A 15,763-nucleotide genomic window follows, 5' to 3' on the forward strand; every position below is an offset into this window, starting at 1 on the left:
AATCTACCAGAATAGTTAGTATGGTAAACAGGGGTACTGGGGCCAGAAGCTCCAGCATTTGCTAGTGGGCATCATTTTTATAGGCTGCTATTATTCTTGAAGTCAGTATAGAAAGCTCCTCAATTCTTAGCCCAGTGGTTTATAGGGATGTGCGGACTGGTCTGGAGGTTCAGGGGTTGAGTCCAGAGGTCCGGGGGTCTGGGATCAGATCAAACCCCACCCCAGGTTCCATCCATTTTGCTTTTTCCAAAATGGCCACCACACATGCGCAAATTACCTCTGTGAGGCCCTGGGTCATGCCAGGCAGAGGCCATTTATGCATGTGTGGCGGTGGCTGAAATGGCCGCCCCACGCACTTACGGAGGCCCGAATGGGCTGAAACGAAGCATTTTCCCGGGCTGCGGCAGTGATTTAAGAGGCCAGTGGGGAAGGGGGAACCTTCACAGACACACACACACACCGCGGCATACAGGAAGCCCCCCGAAGGGGCTAGAGGTATTTTAATTTTTTTTTTTTTTCAAAAAAAAAATTGCGAATCTCCAGACCGGACTGGAGGGTGGGGGTTTGATGGGGGCCGGCCGAACTTGGCCAGTCAGGTTCGAGTCCAGTCTGTACTTATTTATTTTTTATTTATTTATTGTTGCATTTGTATACCGCCTTTCGTTAAAAGACAACCCCAAGGCGGTTCAAGACTTGAACCGAACCGGGCCAGCTGGTTCCATGCACAGCCCTAGTGGAAAGATGAATTGTGGGAGCATGGCTAGCTGTTTGTGATGTTTACTGCAAGTAGCCCCTTTATCACTAGGATGTTGTATGAGCGAACTCTTCACCCAATGCAAGGCTGCACAACTTCTGCACAACTTCGGCTCCTTCTGAGCCTGTTCACATGAGCAGCCCTACCCAGGCTTGGGGCTGCCCTGCCTCCCCGGGTAGCCCGAGTTTTTTATTTGCGATTATTCAGGGGTTGTGTGTCTGCTCGGACTGCAGGCACGTCGGGCTCTGGGCACCTTACAGCGTCCGGCTTGCGGGGAAATCCCTCAATGCACCACACTCCTTGCATGGTGCATTAAGAGATATCTGGAGGCCGGGCTTCATTTTCCTGGCCTCCAGAGATCCGCGCTGCTTAGAGCGACACATCACACAGGGGTTCGGTGATCATCTGGGGGGAAGATAAGTTCGACCTTGCTCCCCCACCCCGCCTTCCTCTTCGCCCCAAAAATGGTCACGTGAACGACCTCATTGGATTACAGCTCCCATCATACCTGACTATTGGCCACTGTGGTTGGGGATGATAGTCCCAAAACAGCTGGAGCACAAAGGTTGTGCAGCCTCGACTAACGTCTTGTCTATAGAATGTGTTGCCCATTTTCATGCACATTGGCTAACATGTGGACCAGCACTGGGGGGGGGGGGTGAAGGGGGGGGAGAGAGAGAGAAGAAACAATTTAACTGTGGGCCAAACTATACATTACAACATGCACATGAATGTGGAGAAGTGCAAAAGCCCTTCATTTGATGAAAAGTCATTGATTAAAGCAATGAAGCAGTCAGGGCCTCTTAAACCTTTTCCCGCCTGCTGGTTCCTGCCCAGGACTGCCTCACCCAAATGACGTTTTTCACATGGCACTCCAAACATATATTTACAAGGAAAGACATATGTTTCAAACCATTTGGGTCAGAGGAAAGGCACATGGGGGCGGGCGCTATTTGGAGTAAGAAAATGGCCGGGGGGGGGGCAGGGTTAAGAATCCTTGGCCTGCCTATCAGTTCTTTGCTACCAATGGCTCCCTCCCAGAATGGCTTTTCATTGTGGGGATACCACTGCACATATATAAGTGTAAAGTAGTTTGGCTGCTCTATGTCTGGAATGTAGTTTGACCCTACAAGTTTATTCCAGCCTTACCCTTCTGCCTGTATCCTAGTTCTGCCACACACATGCAACTTAAAGGTAAAGTTGTGCCTTCGAGTCGGTGTCGACTCCTGGCGCCCACAGAGCCCTGTGGTTTTCTTTGGTAGAATACAGGAGGGGTTTACCATTGCCTCCTCCCACGCAGATGAGATGATGCCTTTCAGAATCTCCCTATATCGCTGCTGCCCGATATAGGTATTTCCCATAGTCTGGGAAACATGCCCATGGGGCTTCGAACTGGCCACCTCTTTCTCCCTAGGCAAGTTATTTCCTGGCTGCACCATTAGGTGAGGAGTGATTGCTCAGTGGAAGGCAGGGCTGGCCTCATAATGAGGTGCAGCAGTTGCCTCAGGTGGTGAATTATCGGGGATAGGAAGGGGACCCTGAGATTGCCTGCTCATCTCAACTGCTCCTTGGTGCCTGCCTGAGCAGCATGAGAGCTCCCATCCCACCTGCCTGCCACTGCCACACTCCAATTGGAAAAAAAGGGAAAGAACACAGAAAAGGAAGTGGAGGAGTCATCGAGGAGCCCACCACTTTGCTCTCCTCCAGCTCCCCTTCCACCCCCTTCCCCTTCTTTTCAAATCCAGGCGAGGAAGGATTGGAAAGGTGGGGCAGGTGGCAGTCATGCTGCCAGACCAGATAGTGCGGGGGAGGGGGGAGGCTGCATCTTGCACCCCACCTCAGCTGCCTGAAGACCTTGGGCTACCTCTGCTGGTAGAACACGTGCTTTGCATTCAGAAAGCTCCAGGTTGAATCCTGACATCTCCAGGACGGTAGAACTGGAAAAGAATTAAGACTCTTGCCTGCAACCCTACAGAACTGCAGCCGGGGGAGATGAACTTGTGCTAGAGTATAAGCTGTAGTGTAAGCTACCTAATGGCACAGTGGGGAAATGGCTTTACTAGCAAGCCAGAGGTTTGCCAGTTCAAATCCCTGCTGAAACACCTCTATCGGGCAGCAGCAATATAGGAAGATGCTGAAAGGAAGATGCTGAAAGGCAATATAGGAAGATGCTGAAAGGAAGATGCTGAAAGGCATACTGCGCGGGAGATGGCAATGGTAAACCCTTCCCGTATTCTACGAAAGGCAGACACAGGGCTCTGTGGTCGCCAGGAGTTGACACTGACTCGACGGCACACTTTACCTATAAGGCCATATACTTAGTATAAGGCAGCTTCTTATACAGTATGTTCATTGTGCAAATGTCCTTTTGGTTCTTACAAGGCATGATGCGTTCTAGCTTTATGTATTTTCTGAAACCTCAAACCTTCAAGTATTTGTAGAAGATATCCATTCTTGTGCCCTCTTTCAATAGCCCCCTCCTTCCCCACTTCAACTACACAGAGGGTTGAACCTAGAGATGTGACAACAGGGAGGGATGGGAAGAATGGAAACAACATGTCTGAAACCCTGATTTGGGGTAAGGGTTAATTAGGAGTGCTCATGTGCCTCATTCAGCTCCTGGATTCCATCTCCAGTTCCAGACTCCCAGATTCACATGACCAGCCTCCAGTTTATCTCCCATTTCAAATTTGAAACATTTCCATTTTTTACTCCATAGGCTTTTCAGCCTATGATGACTAGAGGTGGATGATAATGGGGGAACTGGTGGAAATGCCTTTGAGAGCCCTATTTGTTTTATTTATTTTATTTTATTTTATTTATTATGTGTCAGTATTATAATTGACACATAGTTTGGCTAGGCTGACAGTGTAGCTGCTGCTAGGAAGAACCCAGCCAGATATAACAGTAAATCCAAAGTGGAATTGGAATGGCGTAGAAATTGGAAGCCTACTGAGTAAATTACTTGAATTGTAATCTTACGGTCCCTGCATCCTCCTGTCTGGCTTTTGGGAGGAGGAATTCTCCAAAGTGCCCTTTCTGTTCTCTCGCAGTGAATTATAGGCACGGGTGTTGCCTCAGAGTTGGGGAAGGAAGGAAGTTTATTCACTTCCCTCATTCACCTATCAGTGGGAGCCAAAAGCCTGAGCCCCTCTCTGGGAGACTGTCAGGCTAACAAACCCCGTCCCAACTGATCTGCTCATCCTCGGCAGCCTCTGCCTTAAATAAATCCCTGCATCTCGGACCCGCCTCCCCACTTTCGGCCGGCTTCGTCTTCCCTGGCCAGGCACATGTCCTGGACACCCAATCCCTGGCCTCCAAAGGGGGCTCATTCCCCAACTCCACCCCCTGCCTTATCATTCCTCCAGCTGCTTTCCGCTGTGGAGCTGCTATCCTGGCTAGTCCCTCTCCACCAATCTGCTGCTGCCTCATCCCCCAGAAGCTGTTGCACATCTCTCTGAATGCTCTCTGGCTTTGGAGAGGTCATTGCCAGGGCTGTCCTGGCGTCTGGAGCCCCTGGCTTCTCTCGGCACTCAACAGGCTGGCCAGGCATACCTCCCTGCCTCGGGGAGGAGGGGAAGAAACCCCAACATCTCCATTATGCAAGCAACATATAAAGTTGCACCTTTTTTCTGGCCAAGCTACAATTGCCTTACAGACAGCAAGTTAGCAGGTAAAGCCTTCCCACTTCTGCATCACAGAAAATTGTATTTGTAGAATTTCTGACTGCTATTTCCTAAGAACAGATGAATAACCCTGGAACAGACCAAAGATTAATCTAGTCCAGCATCCTGCTTCTCACAGTGGCTACACAGGTGCTTCCAGAAAGCCTAGAAACAGGGAATGAAGATTATTGCTCACTTTTACCATTGATCCTCAGTAGCTGGTAACCAGTGGCATATTGCCTCTTAGTCTGGGTAGTTCCACATAATCATCATGACAATCCTCAGTCTGGTATCACTATCAAAGGTAGAGGGGTCTTGTTGCCTCCCCCCACCACAAATATATATATATATATATATATATATATATATATATATATATATATATATATATATATCAATCACTTTAGCTTTACTTCTGCAAGACAGACCAGAAAAACGTTTGATTTTAGCAACACATAGAAAATATAATTAATCCAGTAACTACTGTAAGCTAATAACAAGTTGCTCTGGTAAGAACGAATCTACCTACTTTGTTTTAACTATAATCTTAATTTATAATTACCATCCTCACAAGTTAGCCAGCTATAAATGTCCACATGCCTGCCATCTTGAACTGGGGTGGATGACATCATTACAAACTATGCCCTTGAGCTGTTCCTATGTGTCCCTCCACCTCTAGCAAATTTGGTTCAAATTGGTTAGTCATCGTTCCCATCATTACAAACTACACCACTGAGGTATCCCTATGTGTCACTCACTACCACTGTACAAATTTGGTTTAGATAGGTTAGGCAGTCCACAAGTTAGCCCACTTGTGCCTCAACCATTCATGCATCCGCCATCTTGAATTGGGGTGGATGACATCATTAAAAACTGTGCCCTTGAGCCATTCCTATGTGTTCTACACCTGTAGCAAATTTGCTTCAAATCAGTTAGGAGGTTTGCAAGTTATCCCACTTGTGCTTCAAATGTTCATGCATCTGCCATGTTGAATTGGGGTGGATAACATCATCACAAACTACGCCCCTGAAGTGTGCCTATGTGCCCCTACTGCTGTAGCAAATTTGGTCCAAATTGGTTCCCACTTGCACCTCAAATGTTCACATATCTGCCATCTTGAACTGGGGTAGATGACATCATCACAAACTACACTGTTGCAGTGTCCCTATGAACCAAATTTGGTTCATATAGACACAGACATTGAAAAGTTGATCTCTCTCTCTCTCTCTCTCTCTCTGCTGGGTGATCTCATAAGTGTACTTTCTTTAAGGAAAGTAGACTGCAAAATAGAGGATCGGTCCACATAATCGATGTAATGCATCCAGAGGAAGCCCAGATTGCTGAGGCGTGCACACTCCCGTGGAGTGTGTTGTGTGAACTTGGACATTTCCCCCAAACCCTGATTGACACTGTGCCAAACCCACCTCACCCCACACTGGTAATCTAGAATCTGAAATGGGATTGGCAGTGTGGGGTTGGTATGGGGGTAACCCCTTACCAAACCCCACAATGGGGGTTATGGGAAAATGTCCAAGTTCATGCAACACACTGAGGCTATTCTCACGATGGGGGGAAACCGGGCTAAAGAAGCCCAGTCCGGTTTTCCCCCATCATGAAAACCAGCAGGCTTACGGGCAAGCCTGGTGGTTCTTTGGTGGCTAGCCCACCAAAGTAGCCCTCCCCTTAGCCCAGGTTAGTGGAGTGAGCGCTCTGCTAACTCGGGTTTTCTCATCGTGTGCCACCATGGCATGGCTTCACGCCATGGCGACACATGAGGAGACCCCCACCAGGAGGCTGCAAGCAGCCTCCCTGGTTCAGAGGTCTCTCCAGGATGCCCTGCATGCTCTCAAGGGGCATCCTGGAACTTCCGGGGGCCGTGTGGCCCCCGATCCCCGCTGCCCCTGTCAGCTCCATGACAGAGCTGGCAGTCATGTGGGTAGCTTATCTGGCCGCCCAGCTATGAGTGGCTGCTCGTCTGCGGAGAGAGCGGGCTAAGCCCACTCTCCCCGCAGAACCCCCCTCCAGCGCTTCACACCAATTGTGTGAAGCACCTCACTCTGTGGGAGTGTGCACACGTCAGCGATCTGGGCTTCCTGCAGAGCCCACGTTACATTGTTTGTATGAACTGGCCCTCATTGTCCTGTAACCATGGACTCAGTGGGTTTTCCACTTCTTGGATGAACACCCAACCATCACAATCCACCAGCTGTATCTGAGGGGATAGGACCAGAGTTCAGTGGTAGAGCATCTGCTTTGCCTCAGATTCAGTCCCCAGCATCTCCATGTAGGACCCAGAAAGACTCCTACAAGAAACCTTGGAGAGCCACGGCCAGTCCGTGCGGACAGTACTGAGCTAGATAGGCCAATGCTCTGACTTGGTATAAGGCAGATTCCTATGTTCCTACAATACAAATTGCCCTCCATGAGATTAGAAGCTAGGGCACATGTGGAAACATCTGAACCACTCCTAATCGCATGGTTGCAATACTAGTACTAGTAATACATGCAGTTAGAGGTGATCCAGACATTCACCCCGCATGTGACTATGTGGGGCAGAAAAGCAAGCTGTGGGAGGGGACACCCTTATTTCTCATTGCACAGAAGGCAGATCCATCAGACAGTATTGTCGAAACCAGCCCATTGCCAGGCTACCTTAAACTGCTTTCTTTCTTCTCGCATGTCTTTAATGCAAAGAGTAAATCTACCGTGAGTTTGCACAGGCACACGAATCAGTCAATGGTTCCAACATCAAGTGATGACTCTTGGGTGTGGTGCAGTTATCACAGATAAGGTCACGCTCTATAGATGGACCTTTCCAATTACCTCACTCGAAACACTTGAGTATAGACAGTTGATACGGCCCATTGAAAGCAAGCAGGGTATGAGCCTTAAGACTCCCCACTCCCCGCTGCCTCCCAGACAGTCCATTAAGTTTAAAGCAGTTCTTCCATCAATTGAGTTTGAGATATCCTCTATAATAAAAGCCTTGGGTGTGCGCCCGTGTCTCTGCACCCGTGTCTCTGCACCCGTGTCTTCCTCGGCCGTTCTGGGCATGTGTGGAGCGCATGCCCAGAATGCCCGAGGAAGATATGGCTGCAGGCACCAGGCGGCCATGTTGAGGAGAGCGGTGGGCTGAGAACGGACTACGGGGAGGTCAGATGCATCAGCGGCGGGTCCAGCCGGGCCCCAGGGAGAGGAGAGGCGGCGGCGGGTCTGGCCCGCCCGCCGAAAAGAACAGGGGCGGCGGGTCCGGCCCGGCCGCAAGGAGAGCAGAGGCGGTGGGCCCAGCTTCTCTGCAGTTCCTTGAGGCTTCTCCACAAGCTCGGCCCCAGGGTGCCGGCGTGGCTGCTGCGTCCTGCCCCAACCCATGGCCGGTGTGTGGGGCACGCCTGGGCAGGAGCAGTGAGGGAAAGTCCCCAGAGGAGAAGTCGCAGCAGCTGCTGCTGCCGACAGAATGGGTACGGTGCTGTCGCTGTCGCCCGGTGTGCCGGAGAAAAGCGGTGGCGGCGTCCTGCCGCCGCCTCCTCTCTAAATGTCACTGCCCAGGCTGCGGCCTGTGGCATTGGCAAGGCCTGAGAAGGGAACGCGGGCAGCTTCCGACAGGGTCTGCTCTGTGCTGCGAGCCGGGGACTCCCCCTTGCCGTCGTATGCGGTGGGAAAGAAGCGGCTAGGCCACAGCTCTGAGGCAGGCTTCGCCAGAGGAACTGTCCCCTTTAGGGACTGCGACCCCTTTCCTGTTAGGGAACCACTCTGGGGCGAGGAGGCCGCCTTTAAGACCCTCTGGTGGGTGTGGGTAGGAGCAGCATCCCTGGCTCCCGTTCCAGGTCCCTCCTTCCGGGCTGGCTTAATTTAGTGCCCCCACCCCTTATGTACTAGATGGTGTGCTTCCGTTGAAAGAGGAGTGGGGCAGGGGGAGAGGGGGAGGGGCAAGAGGGAGTGGGGGGCATGGGGAGGGGGAGGGGCAAGAGGGAGTGGGGGAGGGGAGGGGTAAGAGGGAGTGGGGGAGGGGAAAGTGCAAAAGGGAGTGGGTCGGGGAAGGGCAAGAGGGAGTGGGTCGGGGGGAGGGGGAGGGCAAGAGGGAGTGGGGCAGGGGGGAGGGGGAAGGGCAAGAGAGTGGGGTGGGAGGGAGGGGAAGAGAGACAAGAGTGTGGGGCAGAAGGGAGGGAGGGAGAGTGGGGCAGTACTCTCAGAAAAGGAAATACAGATCTGACAAACGTATCTACACAACCCTACTAGCGCCCGTTATTTTAACGGGCTTAAAATTACTAGTGAATGTATAAACTCACATGTATAACCTTCTGCTCTTTATTCCATCAGTGTGGGAAGCTCAACAAGCCTCTACTGGGGGCAGAGATTTTTCTGTGGTGTCCTTAGGGAGGTCTGTATGGCCCCCTTCTCAGGGGTAGTTCCCCCATGAGACAAACTGAGGCATGTGCCACAGGCACACCTTTGGGGTGGGGCCTGTGTGTGGGGTAGCAGAATGTGTTCCCGCCACCCCCGCACCCCTTGCCTCCCGCCCAGCTAGTTTATGTTGGCCTTGTGCCTGAGACCAATGGATGAAATGCCACTCCCCCACTGGCCCCAACCCCAGGCTGGAGCTGACAGACCCACAGCCAGCCCCACTTCCACCCCACCCCCACCTCCCAAGTCTCCTGCTCTTTGGAGAGCCAGTCGCCACCACTGCACAGGAAGCTGCTGTACTTCTCCACGCTGCATGGATAGCCGGCAGTGCAGCAGGAATGTTCTCCTTCTTCAGTTCCACTGGGTCTACCTCTCTCCAAGCCTTCATCCCTTAACATGGGTCCCACTTTTGTCTCTGCTGTTTATATTTGATACTCCCCCCCCCACCGCCATATTTGTTTTAAATGTTTTGTTGTGTTTATTGCTTTAAGTTTTGTAGTAAGCTGCCTCAGGCTGAATTTTTAAGAGAGGCAGGATAGGCATTTTAAAAACAAAGTAAATACATTTTTTAAAAATTGTCCAGCAAGCTCATTTGCATTACAAATGCCTGCTCTCTTTTTCTTTTACATTAACAATCATCTGACACTCACATAAAGGAGCTTTCCAGACCATTTTTGCTCAACAGCAGCAAAATGCCTCTGTTTGGGCAAGTCACATTGAAAATGTAAACAGCTGGGGGAACAACTAACAACCCCCCCAAACAGCAACTTCCTTATGCTGGATATACAACATCCTAGCTCTATATCGCAGCGATTAAATTCGAGACAGGCATTGACAATGGGAACAGCACCCTGCTGTCCATGTAGGGACTGTGCTGTCACAATGCAGGAAGTGTGAAAGCACACTTCCGAGATCCTACGTGACCCCGTTGCAGGGTCTAATCTGGAAAGCGCCAAAGAGTGCAAAGGAACCATAAAGGCGATGTAAGCCTTCCATGTGAAATACTAGTGATGATGTACCAAACTATATAACTGTTAAGTCAGTTTTAAAATGGCTTGTGTGTAAACAAATTGAGAGGGGTTCCAAGGCACTTCAGTTTCATGTACTAAAATGTTCATAGTGATTGCACAGGACACTGACTACTGCAGTGTCATTCCTGTGACAATATCATTGACATTGCCATTATGTCAAAGGCCTTAGAGCAGGATTTCTTAACCTTGGGCTCCCAGATGTTGGACTACAACTCCCATCATCCTCTGCCACAAAGGCCATGTCTGGCGATGATGGGAGCTGTAGTTCAACAACTTCTGGGGCCCAAAGTTAAGAAACCCTGCCTTATAGTAAAGCTTTTATCAAGTTAAGAAATGAAACTTAAATTTACAATATTTTTGACACATGGCAGTGTATATTAATTGCCTGTATTTAGCTTGTTTTTACATAATCATTTCACATATCCTGTAGACCTTTCTGTCATTTCCTTGCTATTTCACTGCAAGATTCAGGGCATGATTCACTGCCTAATATATGGGATGCCTGGCATTTAAACATCCCAAGGGTACACAAGCAATTACTATTGTAATCAAAGCTTCCCTCTGCTTTACATTTCATGTTTGATTTAAGATCAGTTGCATCCTTTATTGTGCTGCATCCAACCTGGTCTGCAGCAAGCCTGTATCAAAGTCTCCCAAGTTATTTCTGAATCCTATTCTGAATTCTGAATCTGGATTTTGTACAAGTCAGAATCCAAACTTGAAATACAGAACTCAAAATGCTGATTTTGCATTACAACATGGAATACTGATCCAGTACATGTTTTTGTAGAGTCATTTCATGGACTAATAAGGAGTCGGGAGTCCCCCACCCAAGAGTGGATGAATCACCAGTCTTCCTAGTCAAATGCCTTGCCCCCTCCCCCTACAATGGTAAAACTGAAAAGTAAAATTTGTCCTCAGATTTATTGGTGGATATTTTAAAAGTCCATTTCCAAACTTCCCAAAAAGAAAAGAAAAGAAAGAAAAGCTGACAGCATTAGCAACTGTCCTATACAAGATTTTTTCCAGATGAAGATTTTTCCATGCATCCATTTCACTCATCAGAATATGCCATTTCCAGGACAGGAAGCAAACCATGGGAGCAATTCTACAGTCAGATGACTTTGCTTCAAAGAAATAGGCTTGTTGCAATAGGTATATATAATGCAATTCAGTAAATTCAGCCTCTGAGCAGTTGGGGAAGAGGGGGGAGGGAGTGGAACAAAGCTGCTTCTTTTGAGGATGATTCTATCCGACTAAAAAAATACAGGAGAAAAGCACAGCTTCTTTCAGCTGTCCCCCTTTGTGCACTTTCCCATACGAAAGTATGTTGCCACCGCTGCTCTGCACTTTGTTATTATGACAGGAAAAAAATGAATTTCTAATGAGGTATCTGTACCAGCTGCAAGCACCTTGTGGATCTCCATGGCCCATAAGCACAGTCAGATGTAGTTTTTGAATGCTAAAAGGCCGTGAGGAGGAAGGTCACTCTCTCTCTCTCTCTCTCTCTCTCTCTCTCTCTCTCTCTCTCTCTCTCTCTCTCTCTCTCTCTGAAGTTAGAAAAGTAAAAGGCATCTTCTGGGCTTTAAAGTAACTGTGTTGGTGTCAGTTCAGGCATAATCATGTGAGAAGCAAAGTTGTGTGTTAGGGTCAAACTACATGTGCATGTAAATGTGTGCTACTGGGATGTGCTTCCAATGCAAAATACTTTGTGTAGGGGGACAAACATGGTCAGGACTGGAGTTGGCAGGTAGGGGCAGGTTCACTCTTTCCCTGCACTCCATTTCTTACTGAAAATCACACACACACACACACACACACACACACACACACCAAAGGGGCAATTTTCCCCTGGAGCAGAAATCAGAGAGTTGGGAGTGGAAGTTCCTGAAGACATGAGTATTTTCCGTGTAAGAACCATGAAGCACAAACAACATACATGTAATTTGTGTATGGTGTTTTTGGAAGGGTGGTATAGAAATTGAATGAATGAATGAAAAGTTCCCAGAGATACTCCACTAGTATCTGGCTTCAGATTGTTTCAGTGATAGAACTCTGTCTTTCTCCCCAATTCCCCCTTCCATCTGACTACCTATTTTCAGCCAGCGTGGTATAGTGGTTAGAGTGCTGGACTAGGACCGGGGAGACCTGAGTTCAAATCCCCATTCAGTCATGATACTTGCTGGGTGACTCTGGGCCAGTCACTTCTCTCTCAGCCTAACCTACTTCAAAGGGTTGTTGTGAGGAGAAACTTAAGTATGTAGTACATCGCTCTGGGCTCCTTGGAGAAAAAGCAGGATATAAAATGTAAAATTATAAGAGTAGAAGAATCCTGATGTGGGTCTTAACTTCTGTTGAGCTTTACTCAGTAATTCCACAAAACTACTGAAATGAAGTAGTCATATTTTGGCAGGAAACAAGGCAAAGATACTATTCTAGTAGATGTCCTCTGGATTCCTACTAGGACTGTTTCCACCAGAAAATGTCAACATTTCAGTCTGTTTGCTAAAGCTGATGTAGAGAAGAGCAAATAGCTTTGAATTTAGTAAGAGCTTTAGCTGGAGTATAGGTGTGTTTACATGTCAGGGAATTTTTGTTTTATTTACTTCACAGGACATGACAAGACAATCAAAAGCACCCAGACCATGTTCCACCAAAGATATTTGGCAAACTTCAGACCCAGCTTGAATAATATGAACCAGCGCTTCCACAGAGGGACTGAGCACTCAGCCATTGCAAGGTGTGTGTGATCACAATAGCCCATAATGAGCTGCCCAAAATTGCATGAATCATTTGTTCATCCTCCATGTGGAGGCTCCAGTTTACTCAACTGGTAGCCCCTTGGGTTACCAAGGAATCTTTGAATTATGCCAATATATAAGACTCATCACAGGAAACTTAGATCCTCAGGTAACTGGTTGGGATAATGAGAAGCTTTTATAAACTGCTTTTTGAGTTGTGAGGTAAACAAAATATTCTGGAACTGCTTGAGCAGGTAAACCAGTGCATCTTTAGTCAGAGCTTAATCCATCCTCTCTCTTATAGAGATCTTAGTGTGATTGTAATTTGATATTCCATGTTGTTTTCATTGTCAGGGCACAAAGTGGTATTGTTTTGCTAAGGGCTGCTTCAAATGTGGGTCACAGTCTTGGGGGTCTTGAGTCACCTGATGTGGTGTCAAGAATGCCTAAGTTCTCAAAATGGGAGTTTCAAACTTGGGTGTCCTCAGATACTTGAAATGGGGTCAGGAATGCGGGGAATCAAGGGGTGATCCACTGCTGAGTTGATGGAAGATAAATATGCATTGCATGTACACACATGCAATGTACACACAAAATGTACACACACTCTACACACAATGTGTACACACACCTGAGACACTCATTTCCTGAGACACAGACCTGCGTCAATCAAGAGGTGGGAGAGGACCTCTTGATTGAGGGATAAAGAGTAGTACTCCCACTAAAATAATATTTAGTATCAATTCATCCTGATTCACAGTTTCTAATTTGCAGCAGAATTGTCACACACATCCACCAAATGCTCTCTTTTTTTGCTTCTTTAATGGAAAATAATAATATTATAAATGGTGTGCATACTGCCTTTTGCTACATTAGTCCTGGTTCTCACAGTAGGGATTTCTTCAGCATTTGCAACAGTGGACTATTATGAAGCAATCCTCATTCACAGTGATAGCTCGTGCACCAATGGGAGTGGTCTGAGAATCAGGACAGCCGTTCTAGGAGAGGATGAATTTCTGTCCTCCCCCAACATTTTAACTGTTGTCAAATTAAAATACTATGTGTACATTCTTAGTAAGTGTAGGTTAATAGTTATGAATAGGTGTATGACATCAGATGGCCCCAGCCAAACTGTGGTCCCTGCTTTAGAATGATCTGAAAGTACCTCTGACAAATAATTCCAAAGAAGGAGTGATCAGAGAGTACCTTTAAAATCCTCCACAGTACAGAACATGGCAGCTTTTCTCTGGTCATGTGATGAAATGATAGCTATTTCCCAATATTTCCGTACGAATACAGGAATGAGGGCAAAAGGAGAGAGTGTGTAATATGTGAATTAAAGATGTGGAACTGCAGAATATGGTTCTGCAGAGGGCCCCATGCTCAAAATATCCAGCCTTTATGTATACTCCTTGGGTCTAACAGTCATGCCTATAAACATGCACATGCATCTCCTTTCCTCGCTTCCTGACTGAAGGCCAGGGCTGATTGACTGACTAGCTGTCTGTTGGCAGTGTCCCTGCAGGTGGTGATGGCATTGATGGATAGTGATGGATGACTATGACACAGCTCCACCCTCCCCACTTAACCATGTGCATGACAGAAGGTCCCGCAGACCAGGGCTGGCTATCTAGCAATCCCCCCTAAAGAGGCATTTAGATGTGTAAAAAACAATGCATTTGGCTCCAGCAGGGACTCGCCCTGCAAATTTGGGGCCCTTTAATGAGTTGCTAATGTGAAAATAATTTTCTTTTCTGACTTTAGAATTGCAGGAATAAAGACAGATGGAGAAATGGCATAGAATTGATAATACTTTGGCCAACGGCTAGGAGACAGCCCTTCAGGAAATGTTCTCTTTGGGGGAGGGAATTCTATCATTGTCAAGAGCTGACAAGCACTCACTTGACATTTTTGCACTTTCATATTTCCTGAGAATTTGGGTTTTAAAAGATGGGCTGGTTCAAGATGTTCAGAATGAAAGTAGAAGTGATTACTAATACATTGCTTGGAATGCCATATGATTACTAGAGAAAATGCATGAAGATGAATCTAGGGACGTATCTTTTGAAATGCTAGTTGAATGAAAGACCATAATAATCTTAATAAAGTAGTAACCTGAATGTTAACTAGCTCCTTGTGCTAACTTCTCAATACTCAAAGTATCACAAAGAATGAAATGTTGGCATTAAAAGCTTATTTGATTTAATAAATCTACGCATTTACAAGCAAACAGCAATTCTTGGCTGGAGTCAGAGTTCAATGAGACAAAGAAATGCACTTTCCCACTCCATTAGGTCACTACTGAGAGCTAAAGCATCCAGTAACAACATCACACAGAGATGCCAGTAAATGGCCTCTATGGAACCCAGCCACCCCCATGGCAGTTACATGTAGCACCAGTCATCAAGTCATTGTGTGCCTGGTGTGGAGAGTTCCCACACCAGCACTACCACTTTCACTAAGAAAGTAAAAATGGTGTGCACAGCACACTTTCTGTACTAGTCTTCACATTGTGGCTGTTAACACAGGCCATCTTTTGAGCAAGTGAAGGTTATAATCTACAGAGGCCTACATGTGTTGATGAGTGCCAGCTCTCAGCAGTGACCTAATGCGGACAGGGAATTTCACACACCCCACCACCACCACCCTCTCCTCCAATATTCTGCTTCACACCATAAGCAATTTCAGAGGGGAAGGAAGGGCAATCATCTAGACCCATTTCACACTGGTTTGGGGGCAAGCTATGGGGTGGAGACTGCCTTGGTTGGCCTGATGGATGATCTCCGATTGGGAATTGACAGAGGGAGTGTGACTCTGTTGGTCCTTTTGGATCTCTCAGCGGCATTCAACAATATTGACCATAGTATCCTTCTGGAACATCTGAGGGGATTGGGGGTGGAAGGCACTGTTTTGCTGTGGTTCCGCTCCTACTTCATGGGCAGATTCCAGATGGTGTCCCTTGGAGACTATTGTTCCTCTAAATCTGAACTTTCTTATGGTGTCCCTCAGGGCTCCATATTGTCTCCAATGTTGTTTAACATCTACATGAAACCGCTGGGAGAGATCATCAGGAGATTTAGTGCAGGGTGTTATCAGTATGCTGATGACACCCAAATCTACTTCTCCATGTCAACCTCATCAGGAGAAGGCATAACCTCCCTAAATGCATGC

At 47.5% G+C, this 15,763-nt stretch overlaps 1 long non-coding RNA gene across 2 annotated transcripts in view; it reads left to right on the forward strand.

Moving 5' to 3' along the window:
- Positions 1 to 14,754, forward strand: part of LOC128346889 (uncharacterized) — a 60,031-nt gene extending 45,277 nt beyond the window's left edge. For both annotated transcript variants that reach the window (XR_008317274.1, XR_008317273.1), the window contains 2 exons: positions 12,465 to 12,591; positions 14,357 to 14,754. This is a non-coding gene — a long non-coding RNA (uncharacterized LOC128346889). The remainder of the gene's footprint in view (positions 1 to 12,464; positions 12,592 to 14,356) is intronic.
- Positions 14,755 to 15,763: the final 1,009 nt, after the last annotated feature.

This window comes from Hemicordylus capensis, chromosome 1 (assembly GCF_027244095.1).
Source record: "Hemicordylus capensis ecotype Gifberg chromosome 1, rHemCap1.1.pri, whole genome shotgun sequence".
Taxonomy (NCBI): domain Eukaryota; kingdom Metazoa; phylum Chordata; class Lepidosauria; order Squamata; family Cordylidae; genus Hemicordylus; species Hemicordylus capensis.